Consider the following 13,773-nt stretch of genomic DNA (forward strand, 5'->3'; position numbering starts at 1 on the left):
GAGAGAAGTCGGCATGGTGCCTGTTGTATTCTATTCCGACGCAATTTCTGTGTTTTATTGTCAAGTTGATGGTCCACAGGTTACACTAAACCTTCCCATGTCCGTCGGAATCTATTACTGGAATCCCAGAAAAGAATCAAAGCACAGACAGTTAGAAGCATTACTCTCCCGGAGAGAAGTCGGCATGGTGACTGTTGTATTCTATTCCGACGCAACTTCTGTGTTTCATCGTCAAGTTGAAGGTCCACAGGTTACAGTAAACCTTCCCATGTCCATCGGAAACTATTACTGGATTCCCAGGAAAGAATCAAAGCACATACAGTTAGAAGCATTACTCTCCCGTAGAGAAGTCGACATGGTGCCTGTTGTATTCTATTCCGACGCAATTTCTGTGTTTTATTGTCAAGTTGATGGTCCACAGGTTACACTAAACCTTCCCATGTCCGTCGGAATCTATTACTGGAATCCCAGAAAAGAATCAAAGCACAGACAGTTAGAAGCATTACTCTCCCGGAGAGAAGTCGGCATGGTGACTGTTGTATTCTATTCCGACGGAATTTCTGTGTTTCATCGTCAAGTTGAAGGTCCACAGGTTACAGTAAACCTTCCCATGTCCATCGGAAACTATTACTGGATTCCCAGGAAAGAATCAAAGCACATACAGTTAGAGGCATTACTCTCCCGGAGAGAAGTCGGCATGGTGCCTGTTGTATTCTATTCCGACGCAATTTCTGTGTTTTATTGTCAAGTTGATGGTCCACAGGTTACAGTAAACCTTCCCATGTCCGTCGGAATCTATTACTGGAATCCCAGAAAAGAATCAAAGCACAGACAGTTAGAAGCATTACTCTCCCGGAGAGAAGTCGGCATGGTGACTGTTGTATTCTATTCCGACGCAATTTCTGTGTTTCATCGTCAAGTTGAAGGTCCACAGGTTACAGTAAACCTTCCCATGTCCATCGGAAACTATTACTGGATTCCCAGGAAAGAATCAAAGCACATACAGTTAGAAGCATTACTCTCCCGTAGAGAAGTCGGCATGGTGACTGTTGTATTCTATTGCGACGCAAATTCTGTGTTTTATTGTCAAGTTGATGGTCCACAGGTTACAGTAAACCTTCCCATGTCCGTTGGATTCTATTACTGGAATCCCAGAAAAGAATCAAAGCACAGACAGTTAGAAGCATTACTCTCCCGGAGAGAAGTGGGCATGGTGACTGTTGTATTCTATTCCGACGCGATTTCTGTGTTTTATTGTCAAGTTGATGGTCCACAGGTTACACTAAACCTTCCCATGTCCGTCGGAATCTATTACTGGAATCCCAGAAAAGAATCAAAGCACAGACAGTTAGAAGCATTACTCTCCCGGAGAGAAGTCGGCATGGTGACTGTTGTATTCTATTCCGACGCAATTTCTGTGTTTCATCGTCAAGTTGAAGGTCCACAGGTTACAGTTAACCTTCCCATGTCCATCGGAAACTATTACTGCAATCCCAGGAAAGAATCAAAGCACATACAGTTAGAAGCATTACTCTCCCGTAGAGAAGTCGACATGGTGCCTGTTGTATTCTATTCCGACGCAATTTCTGTGTTTTATTGTCAAGTTCATGGTCCACAGGTTACACTAAACCTTCCCATGTCCGTCGGAATCTATTACTGGAATCCCAGAAAAGAATCAAAGCACAGACAGTTAGAAGCATTACTCTCCCGGAGAGAAGTCGGCATGGTGACTGTTGTATTCTATTCCGACGCAATTTCTGTGTTTCATCGTCAAGTTGAAGGTCCACAGGTTACAGTAAACCTTCCCATGTCCATCGGAAACTATTACTGGATTCCCAGGAAAGAATCAAAGCACATACAGTTAGAAGCATTACTCTCCCGGAGAGAAGTCGACATGGTGCCTGTTGTATTCTATTCCGACGCAAATTCTGTGTTTTATTGTCAAGTTGATGGTCCACAGGTTACAGTAAACCTTCCCATGTCCGTTGGAATCTATTACTGGAATCCCAGAAAAGAATCAAAGCACAGACAGTTAGAAGCATTACTCTCCCGGAGAGAAGTCGGCATGGTGACTGTTGTATTCTATTTCGACGCAATTTCTGTGTTTTATTGTCAAGTTGATGGTCCACAGGTTACACTAAACCTTCCCATGTCCGTCGGAATCTATTACTGGAATCCCAGAAAAGAATCAAAGCACAGACAGTTAGAAGCATTACTCTCCCGGAGAGAAGTCGGCATGGTGACTGTTGTATTCTATTCCGACGCAATTTCTGTGTTTTATTGTCAAGTTGATGGTCCACAGGTTACACTAAACCTTCCCATGTCCGTCGGAATCTATTACTGGAATCCCAGAAAAGAATCAAAGCACAGACAGTTAGAAGCATTACTCTCCCGGAGAGAAGTCGGCATGGTGACTGTTGTATTCTATTCCGACGCAATTTCTGTGTTTCATCGTCAAGTTGAAGGTCCACAGGTTACAGTTAACCTTCCCATGTCCATCGGAAACTATTACTGGATTCCCAGGAAAGAATCAAAGCACATACAGTTAGAAGCATTACTCTCCCGTAGAGAAGTCGGCATGGTGACTGTTGTATTCTATTCCGACGCAATTTCTGTGTTTCATCGTCAAGTTGAAGGTCCACAGGTTACAGTTAACCTTCCCATGTCCATCGGAAACTATTACTGGATTCCCAGGAAAGAATCAAAGCACATACAGTTAGAAGCATTACTCTCCCGTAGAGAAGTCGGCATGGTGACTGTTGTATTCTATTCCGACGCAATTTCTGTGTTTCATCGTCAAGTTGAAGGTCCACAGGTTACAGTAAACCTTCCCATGTCCATCGGAAACTATTACTGGATTCCCAGGAAAGAATCAAAGCACATACAGTTAGAAGCATTACTCTCCCGGAGAGAAGTCGACATGGTGCCTGTTGTATTCTATTCCGACGCAAATTCTGTGTTTTATTATCAAGTTGATGGTCCACAGGTTACAGTAAACCTTCCCATGTCCGTTGGAATCTATTACTGGAATCCCAGAAAAGAATCAAAGCACAGACAGTTAGAAGCATTACTCTCCCAGAGAGAAGTCGGCATGGTGACTGTTGTATTCTACTCCGACGCAATTTCTGTGTTTTATTGTCAAGTTGATGGTCCATAGGTTACACTAAACCTTCCCATGTCCGTCGGAATCTATTACTGGAATCCCAGAAAAGAATCAAAGCACAGACAGTTAGAAGCATTACTCTCCCGGAGAGAAGTCGGCATGGTGACTGTTGTATTCTATTCCGACGCAATTTCTGTGTTTTATTGTCAAGTTGATGGTCCACAGGTTACACTAAACCTTCCCATGTCCGTCGGAATCTGTTACTGGAATCCCAGAAAAGAATCAAAGCACAGACAGTTAGAAGCATTACTCTCCCGGAGAGAAGTCGGCATGGTGACTGTTGTATTCTATTCCGACGCAATTTCTGTGTTTCATCGTCAAGTTGAAGGTCCACAGGTTACAGTTAACCTTCCCATGTCCATCGGAAACTATTACTGGATTCCCAGGAAAGAATCAAAGCACATACAGTTAGAAGCATTACTCTCCCGTAGAGAAGTCGACATGGTGCCTGTTGTATTCTATTCCGACGCAAATTCTGTGTTTTATTGTCAAGTTGATGGTCCACAGGTTGTAGTAAACCTTCCCATGTCCGTTGGAATCTATTACTGGAATCCCAGAAAAGAATTAAAGCACAGACAGTTAGAAGCATTACTCTCCCGGAGAGAAGTCGGCATGGTGACTGTTGTATTCTATTCCGACGCAATTTCTGTGTTTTATTGTCAAGTTGATGGTCCACAGGTTACACTAAACCTTCCCATGTCCGTCGGAATCTATTACTGGAATCCCAGAAAAGAATCAAAGCACAGACAGTTAGAAGCATTACTCTCCCGGAGAGAAGTCGGCATGGTGACTGTTGTATTCTATTCCGACGCAATTTCTGTGTTTCATCGTCAAGTTGAAGGTCCACAGGTTACAGTTAACCTTCCCATGTCCATCGGAAACTATTACTGCAATCCCAGGAAAGAATCAAAGCACATACAGTTAGAAGCATTACTCTCCCGTAGAGAAGTCGACATGGTGCCTGTTGTATTCTATTCCGACGCAATTTCTGTGTTTTATTGTCAAGTTGATGGTCCACAGGTTACACTAAACCTTCCCATGTCCGTCGGAATCTATTACTGGAATCCCAGAAAAGAATCAAAGCACAGACAGTTAGAAGCATTACTCTCCCGGAGAGAAGTCGGCATGGTGACTGTTGTATTCTATTCCGACGCAATTTCTGTGTTTCATCGTCAAGTTGAAGGTCCACAGGTTACAGTAAACCTTCCCATGTCCATCGGAAACTATTACTGGATTCCCAGGAAAGAATCAAAGCACATACAGTTAGAAGCATTACTCTCCCGGAGAGAAGTCGACATGGTGCCTGTTGTATTCTATTCCGACGCAAATTCTGTGTTTTATTGTCAAGTTGATGGTCCACAGGTTACAGTAAACCTTCCCATGTCCGTTTGAATCTATTACTGGAATCCCAGAAAAGAATCAAAGCACAGACAGTTAGAAGCATTACTCTCCCGGAGAGAAGTCGGCATGGTGACTGTTGTATTCTATTCCGACGCAATTTCTGTGTTTTATTGTCAAGTTGATGGTTCACAGGTTACACTAAACCTTCCCATGTCCGTCGGAATCTATTACTGGAATCCCAGAAAAGAATCAAAGCACAGACAGTTAGAAGCATTACTCTCCCGGAGAGAAGTCGGCATGGTGACTGTTGTATTCTATTCCGACGCAATTTCTGTGTTTTATTGTCAAGTTGATGGTCCACAGGTTACACTAAACCTTCCCATGTCCGTAGGAAACTATTACTGGAATCCCAGAAAAGAATCAAAGCACAGACAGTTAGAAGCATTACTCCCCCGGAGAGAAGTCGGCATGGTGACTGTTGTATTCTATTCCGACGCAACTTCTGTGTTTCATCGTCAAGTTGAAGGTCCACAGGTTACAGTTAACCTTCCCATGTCCATCGGAAACTATTACTGGATTCCCAGGAAAGAATCAAAGCACATACAGTTAGAAGCATTACTCTCCCGTAGAGAAGTCGACATGGTGCCTGTTGTATTCTATTCCGACGCAATTTCTGTGTTTTATTGTCAAGTTGATGGTCCACAGGTTACACTAAACCTTCCCATGTCCGTCGGAATCTATTACTGGAATCCCAGAAAAGAATCAAAGCACAGACAGTTAGAAGCATTACTCTCCCGGAGAGAAGTCGGCATGGTGACTGTTGTATTCTATTCCGACGGAATTTCTGTGTTTCATCGTCAAGTTGAAGGTCCACAGGTTACAGTAAACCTTCCCATGTCCATCGGAAACTATTACTGGATTCCCATCAAAGAATCAAAGCACATACAGTTAGAGGCATTACTCTCCCGGAGAGAAGTCGGCATGGTGCCTGTTGTATTCTATTCCGACGCAATTTCTGTGTTTTATTGTCAAGTTGATGGTCCACAGGTTACAGTAAACCTTCCCATGTCCGTCGGAATCTATTACTGGAATCCCAGAAAAGAATCAAAGCACAGACAGTTAGAAGCATTACTCTCCCGGAGAGAAGTCGGCATGGTGACTGTTGTATTCTATTCCGACGCAATTTCTGTGTTTCATCGTCAAGTTGAAGGTCCACAGGTTACAGTAAACCTTCCCATGTCCATCGGAAACTATTACTGGATTCCCAGGAAAGAATCAAAGCACATACAGTTAGAAGCATTACTCTCCCGTAGAGAAGTCGGCATGGTGACTGTTGTATTCTATTCCGACGCAAATTCTGTGTTTTATTGTCAAGTTGATGGTCCACAGGTTACAGTAAACCTTCCCATGTCCGTTGGATTCTATTACTGGAATCCCAGAAAAGAATCAAAGCACAGACAGTTAGAAGCATTACTCTCCCGGAGAGAAGTCGGCATGGTGACTGTTGTATTCTATTCCGACGCGATTTCTGTGTTTTATTGTCAAGTTGATGGTCCACAGGTTACACTAAACCTTCCCATGTCCGTCGGAATCTATTACTGGAATCCCAGAAAAGAATCAAAGCACAGACAGTTAGAAGCATTACTCTCCCGGAGAGAAGTCGGCATGGTGACTGTTGTATTCTATTCCGACGCAATTTCTGTGTTTCATCGTCAAGTTGAAGGTCCACAGGTTACAGTTAACCTTCCCATGTCCATCGGAAACTATTACTGCAATCCCAGGAAAGAATCAAAGCACATACAGTTAGAAGCATTACTCTCCCGTAGAGAAGTCGACATGGTGCCTGTTGTATTCTATTCCGACGCAATTTCTGTGTTTTATTGTCAAGTTGATGGTCCACAGGTTACACTAAACCTTCCCATGTCCGTCGGAATCTATTACTGGAATCCCAGAAAAGAATCAAAGCACAGACAGTTAGAAGCATTACTCTCCCGGAGAGAAGTCGGCATGGTGACTGTTGTATTCTATTCCGACGCAATTTCTGTGTTTCATCGTCAAGTTGAAGGTCCACAGGTTACAGTAAACCTTCCCATGTCCATCGGAAACTATTACTGGATTCCCAGGAAAGAATCAAAGCACATACAGTTAGAAGCATTACTCTCCCGGAGAGAAGTCGACATGGTGCCTGTTGTATTCTATTCCGACGCAAATTCTGTGTTTTATTGTCAAGTTGATGGTCCACAGGTTACAGTAAACCTTCCCATGTCCGTTGGAATCTATTACTGGAATCCCAGAAAAGAATCAAAGCACAGACAGTTAGAAGCATTACTCTCCCGGAGAGAAGTCGGCATGGTGACTGTTGTATTCTATTCCGACGCAATTTCTGTGTTTTATTGTCAAGTTGATGGTCCACAGGTTACACTAAACCTTCCCATGTCCGTCGGAATCTATTACTGGAATCCCAGAAAAGAATCAAAGCACAGACAGTTAGAAGCAGTACTCTCCCGGAGAGAAGTCGGCGTGGTGACTGTTGTATTCTATTCCGACGCAATTTCTGTGTTTTATTGTCAAGTTGATGGTCCACAGGTTACACTAAACCTTCCCATGTCCGTCGGAATCTATTACTGGAATCCCAGAAAAGAATCAAAGCACAGACAGTTAGAAGCATTACTCTCCCGGAGAGAAGTCGGCATGGTGACTGTTGTATTCTATTCCGACGCAATTTCTGTGTTTCATCGTCAAGTTGAAGGTCCACAGGTTACAGTTAACCTTCCCATGTCCATCGGAAACTATTACTGGATTCCCAGGAAAGAATCAAAGCACATACAGTTAGAAGCATTACTCTCCCGTAGAGAAGTCGACATGGTGCCTGTTGTATTCTATTCCGACGCAATTTCTGTGTTTTATTGTCAAGTTGATGGTCCACAGGTTACACTAAACCTTCCCATGTCCGTCGGAATCTATTACTGGAATCCCAGAAAAGAATCAAAGCACAGACAGTTAGAAGCATTACTCTCCCGGAGAGAAGTCGGCATGGTGACAGTTGTATTCTATTCCGACGCAATTTCTGTGTTTCATCGTCAAGTTGAAGGTCCACAGGTTACAGTAAACCTTCCCATGTCCATCGGAAACTATTACTGGATTCCCAGGAAAGAATCAAAGCACATACAGTTAGAGGCATTACTCTCCCGGAGAGAAGTCGGCATGGTGCCTGTTGTATTCTATTCCGACGCAATTTCTGTGTTTTATTGTCAAGTTGATGGTCCACAGGTTACAGTAAACCTTCCCATGTCCGTCGGAATCTATTACTGGAATCCCAGAAAAGAATCAAAGCACAGACAGTTAGAAGCATTACTCTCCCGGAGAGAAGTCGGCATGGTGACTGTTGTATTCTATTCCGACGCAATTTCTGTGTTTCATCGTCAAGTTGAAGGTCCACAGGTTACAGTTAACCTTCCCATGTCCATCGGAAACTATTACTGGATTCCCAGGAAAGAATCAAAGCACATACAGTTAGAAGCATTACTCTCCCGTACAGAAGTCGACATGGTGCCTGTTGTATTCTATTCCGACGCAATTTCTGTGTCTTATTGTCAAGTTGATGGTCCACAGGTTACACTAAACCTTCCCATGTCCGTCGGAATCTATTACTGGAATCCCAGAAAAGAATCAAAGCACAGACAGTTAGAAGCATTACTCTCCCGGAGAGAAGTCGGCATGGTGACTGTTGTATTCTATTCCGACGCAATTTCTGTGTTTCATCGTCAAGTTGAAGGTCCACAGGTTACAGTAAACCTTCCCATGTCCATCGGAAACTATTACTGGATTCCCAGGAAAGAATCAAAGCACATACAGTTAGAAGCATTACTCTCCCGTAGAGAAGTCGGCATGGTGACTGTTGTATTCTATTCCGACGCAATTTCTGTGTTTTATTGTCAAGTTGATGGTCCACAGGTTACACTAAACCTTCCCATGTCCGTCGGAATCTATTACTGGAATCCCAGAAAAGAATCAAAGCACAGACAGTTAGAAGCATTACTCTCCCGGAGAGAAGTCGGCATGGTGACTGTTGTATTCTATTCCGACGCAATTTCTGTGTTTCATCGTCAAGTTGAAGGTCCACAGGTTACAGTAAACCTTCCCATGTCCATCGGAAACTATTACTGGATTCCCAGGAAAGAATCAAAGCACATACAGTTAGAGGCATTACTCTCCCGGAGAGAAGTCGGCATGGTGCCTGTTGTATTCTATTCCGACGCAATTTCTGTGTTTTATTGTCAAGTTGATGGTCCACAGGTTACAGTAAACCTTCCCATGTCCGTCGGAATCTATTACTGGAATCCCAGAAGAGAATCAAAGCACAGACAGTTAGAAGCATTACTCTCCCGGAGAGAAGTCGGCATGGTGACTGTTGTATTCTATTCCGACGCAATTTCTGTGTTTCATCGTCAAGTTGAAGGTCCACAGGTTACAGTAAACCTTCCCATGTCCATCGGAAACTATTACTGGATTCCCAGGAAAGAATCAAAGCACATACAGTTAGAAGCATTACTCTCCCGTAGAGAAGTCGACATGGTGCCTGTTGTATTCTATTCCGACACAATTTCTGTGTTTTATTGTCAAGTTGTAGGTCCACAGGTTACACTAAACCTTCCCATGTCCATCGGAATCTATTACTGCAATCCCAGGAGAGAATCAAAGCACAGACAGTTAGAAGCATTACTCTCCCGGAGAGAAGTCGGCATGGTGACTGTTGTATTCTATTCCGACGCAATTTCTGTGTTTCATCGTCAAGTTGAAGGTCCACAGGTTACAGTAAACCTTCCCATGTCCATCGGAAACTATTACTGGATTCCCAGGAAAGAATCAAAGCACATACAGTCAGAATTATTACTCTCCCGGAGAGAAGTCGACATGGTAACTGTTGTATTCAATTCCGACGCAAATTCTGTGTTTTATTGTCAAGTTGATGGTCCACAGGTTACACTAAACCTTCCCATTTCCGTCGGAATCTATTACTGGAATCCCAGAAAAGAATCAAAGCACAGACAGTTAGAAGCATTACTCTCCCGGAGAGAAGTCGGCATGGTGACTGTTGTATTCTATTCCGACGCAATTTCTGTGTTTCATCGTCAAGTTGAAGGTCCACAGGTTACAGTAAACCTTCCCATGTCCATCGGAAACTATTACTGGATTCCCAGGAAAGAATCAAAGCACATACAGTTAGAAGCATTACTCTCCCGGAGAGAAGTCGGCATGGTGCCAGTTGTATTCTATTCCGACGCAATTTCTGTGTTTTATTGTCAAGTTGAAGGTCCACAGGTTACACTAAACCTTCCCATGTCCATCGGAATCTATTACTGCAATCCCAGGAAAGAATCAAAGCACAGACAGTTAGAAGCATTACTCTCCCGGAGAGAAGTCGGCATGGTGACTGTTGTATTCTATTCCGACGCAATTTCAGTGTTTCATCGTCAAGTTGAAGGTCCACAGGTTACAGTTAACCTTCCCATGTCCATCGGAAACTATTACTGGATTCCCAGGAAAGAATCAAAGCACAGACAGTTAGAAGCATTACTCTCCCGGAGAGAAGTCGGCATGGTGACTGTTGTATTCTATTCCGACGCAATTTCTGTGTTTCATCGTCAAGTTGAAGGTCCACAGGTTACAGTAAACCTTCCCATGTCCATCGGAAACTATTACTGGATTCCCAGGAAAGAATCAAAGCACATACAGTTAGAAGCATTACTCTCCCGGAGAGAAGTCGACATGGTGCCTGTTGTATTCTATTCCGACGCAAATTCTGTGTTTTATTGTCAAGTTGATGGTCCACAGGTTACAGTAAACCTTCCCATGTCCGTCGGAAACTATTACTGGAATCCCAGAAAAGAATCAAAGCACAGACAGTTAGAAGCATTACTCTCCCGGAGAGAAGTCGGCATGGTGACTGTTGTATTCTATTCCGACGCAATTTCTGTGTTTCATCGTCAAGTTGAAGGTCCACAGGTTACAGTTAACCTTCCCATGTCCATCGGAAACTATTACTGGATTCCCAGGAAAGAATCAAAGCACAGACAGTTAGAAGCATTACTCTCCCGTAGAGAAGTCGACATGGTGCCTGTTGTATTCTATTCCGACGCAATTTCTGTGTTTTATTGTCAAGTTGATGGTCCACAGGTTACACTAAACCTTCCCATGTCCATCGGAATCTATTACTGCAATCCCAGGAAAGAATCAAAGCACAGACAGTTAGAAGCATTACTCTCCCGGAGAGAAGTCGGCATGGTGACTGTTGTATTCTATTCCGACGCAATTTCTGTGTTTCATCGTCAAGTTCAAGGTCCACAGGTTACAGTTAACCTTCCCATGTCCATCGGAAACTATTACTGGATTCCCAACAAAGAATCAAAGCACAGACAGTTAGAAGCATTACTCTCCCGGAGAGAAGTCGGCATGGTGACTGTTGTATTCTATTCCGACGCAATTTCTGTGTTTCATCGTCAAGTTGAAGGTCCACAGGTTACAGTTAACATTCCCATGTCCATCGGAAACTATTACTGGATTCCCAGGAAAGAATCAAAGCACAGACAGTTAGAAGCATTACTCTCCCGTAGAGAAGTCGACATGGTGCCTGTTGTATTCTATTCCGACGCAATTTCTGTGTTTTATTGTCAAGTTGATGGTCCACAGGTTACACTAAACCTTCCCATGTCCATCGGAATCTATTACTGCAATCCCAGGAAAGAATCAAAGCACAGACAGTTAGAAGCATTACTCTCCCGGAGGGAAGTCGGCATGGTGCCTGTTGGATTCCATTCCGACGCAATTTCTGTGTTTTATTGTCAAGTTGATGGTCCACAGGTTACACTAAACCTTCCCATGTCCATCGGAATCTATTACTGCAATCCCAGGAAAGAATCAAAGCACAGACAGTTAGAAGCATTACTCTCCCGGAGAGAAGTCGGCATGGTGCCTGTTGGATTCCATTCCGACGCAATTTCTGTGTTTTATTGTCAAGTTGATGGTCCACAGGTTACACTAAACCTTCATATGTCCATCGGAATCTATTACTGCAATCCCAGGAAAGAATCAAAGCACAGACAGTTAGAAGCATTACTCTCCCGGAGAGAAGTCGGCATGGTGCCTGTTGGATTCCATTCCGACGCAAATTCTGTGTTTTATTGTCAAGTTGATGGTCCACAGGTTACACTAAACCTTCCCATGTCCATCGGAATCTATTACTGCAATCCCAGGAAAGAATCAAAGCACAGACAGTTAAAAGCATTACTCTCCCGGAGAGAAGTCGGCATGGTGCCTCTTGGATTCCATTCCGACGCAAATTCTGTGTTTTATTGTCAAGTTGATGGTCCACAGGTTACACTAAACCTTCCCATGTCCATCGGAATCTATTACTGCAATCCCAGGAAAGAATCAAAGCACAGACAGTTAGAAGCATTACTCTCCCGGAGCGAAGTCGGCATGTTGCCTGTTGGATTCCATTCCGACGCAAATTCTGTGTTTTATTGTCAAGTTGATGGTCCACAGGTTACACTAAACCTTCCCATGTCCATCGGAATCTATTACTGCAATCCCAGGAAAGAATCAAAGCACAGACAGTTAGAAGCATTACTCTCCCGGAGAGAAGTCGGCATGGTGCCTGTTGGATTCCATTCCGACGCAATTTCTGTGTTTTATTGTCAAGTTGATGGTCCACAGGTTACACTAAACCTTCCCATGTCCATCGGAATCTATTACTGCAATCCCAGGAAAGAATCAAAAAACAGACAGTTAGAAGCATTACTCTCCCGGAGAGAAGTCGGCATGGTGCCTGTTGGATTCCATTCCGACGCAATTTCTGTGTTTTATTGTCAAGTTGATGGTCCACAGGTTACACTAAACCTTCATATGTCCATCGGAATCTATTACTGCAATCCCAGGAAAGAATCAAAGCACAGACAGTTAGAAGCATTACTCTCCCGGAGAGAAGTCGGCATGGTGCCTGTTGGATTCCATTCCGACGCAAATTCTGTGTTTTATTGTCAAGTTGATGGTCCACAGGTTACACTAAACCTTCCCATGTCCATCGGAATCTATTACTGCAATCCCAGGAAAGAATCAAAGCACAGACAGTTAGAAGCATTACTCTCCCGGAGAGAAGTCGGCATGGTGCCTGTTGGATTCCATTCCGACGCAATTTCTGTGTTTTATTGTCAAGTTGATGGTCCACAGGTTACACTAAACCATCCCATGTCCATCGGAATCTATTACTGCAATCCCAGGAAAGAATCAAAGCACAGACAGTTATAAGCATTACTCTCCCGGAGAGAAGTCGGCATGGTGCCTGTTGGATTCCATTCCGACGCAATTTCTGTGTTTTATTGTCAAGTTGATGGTCCACAGGTTACACTAAACCTTCCCATGTCCATCGGAATCTATTACTGCAATCCCAGGAAAGAATCAAAGCACAGACAGTTAGAAGCATTACTCTCCCGGAGAGAAGTCGGCATGGTGACTGTTGGATTCCATTCCGACGCAATTTCTGTGTTTTATTGTCAAGTTGATGGTCCACAGGTTACACTAAACCTTCCCATGTCCATCGGAATCTATTACTGCAATCCCAGGAAAGAATCAAAGCACAGACAGTTAGAAGCATTACTCTCCCGGAGAGAAGTCGGCATTGTGCCTGTTGGATTCCATTCCGACGCAATTTCTGGGTTTTATTGTCAAGTTGATGGTCCACAGGTTACACTAAACCTTCCCATGTCCATCGGAATCTATTACTGCAATCCCAGGAAAGAATCAAAGCACAGACAGTTAGAAGCATTACTCTCCCGGAGAGAAGTCGGCATGGTGCCTGTTGGATTCCATTCCGAAGCAAATTCTGTGTTTTATTGTCAAGTTGATGGTCCACAGGTTACACTAAACCTTCCCATGTCCATCGGAATCTATTACTGCAATCCCAGGAAAGAATCAAAGCACAGACAGTTAGAAGCATTACTCTCCCGGAGAGAAGTCGGCATGGTGCCTGTTGGATTCCAATCCGACGCAATTTCTGTGTTTTATTGTCAAGTTGATGGTCCACAGGTTACACTAAACCTTCCCATGTCCATCGGAATATATTACTGCAATCCCAGGAAAGAATCAAAGCACAGACAGTTAGAAGCATTACTCTCCCGGAGAGAAGTCGGCATGGTGACTGTTGGATTCCATTCCGACGCAATTTCTGTGTTTTATTGTCAAGTTGATGGTCCACAGGTTACACTAAACCT

Source organism: Schistocerca americana, chromosome 4 (assembly GCF_021461395.2).
Source record: "Schistocerca americana isolate TAMUIC-IGC-003095 chromosome 4, iqSchAmer2.1, whole genome shotgun sequence".
Classification (NCBI taxonomy): domain Eukaryota; kingdom Metazoa; phylum Arthropoda; class Insecta; order Orthoptera; family Acrididae; genus Schistocerca; species Schistocerca americana.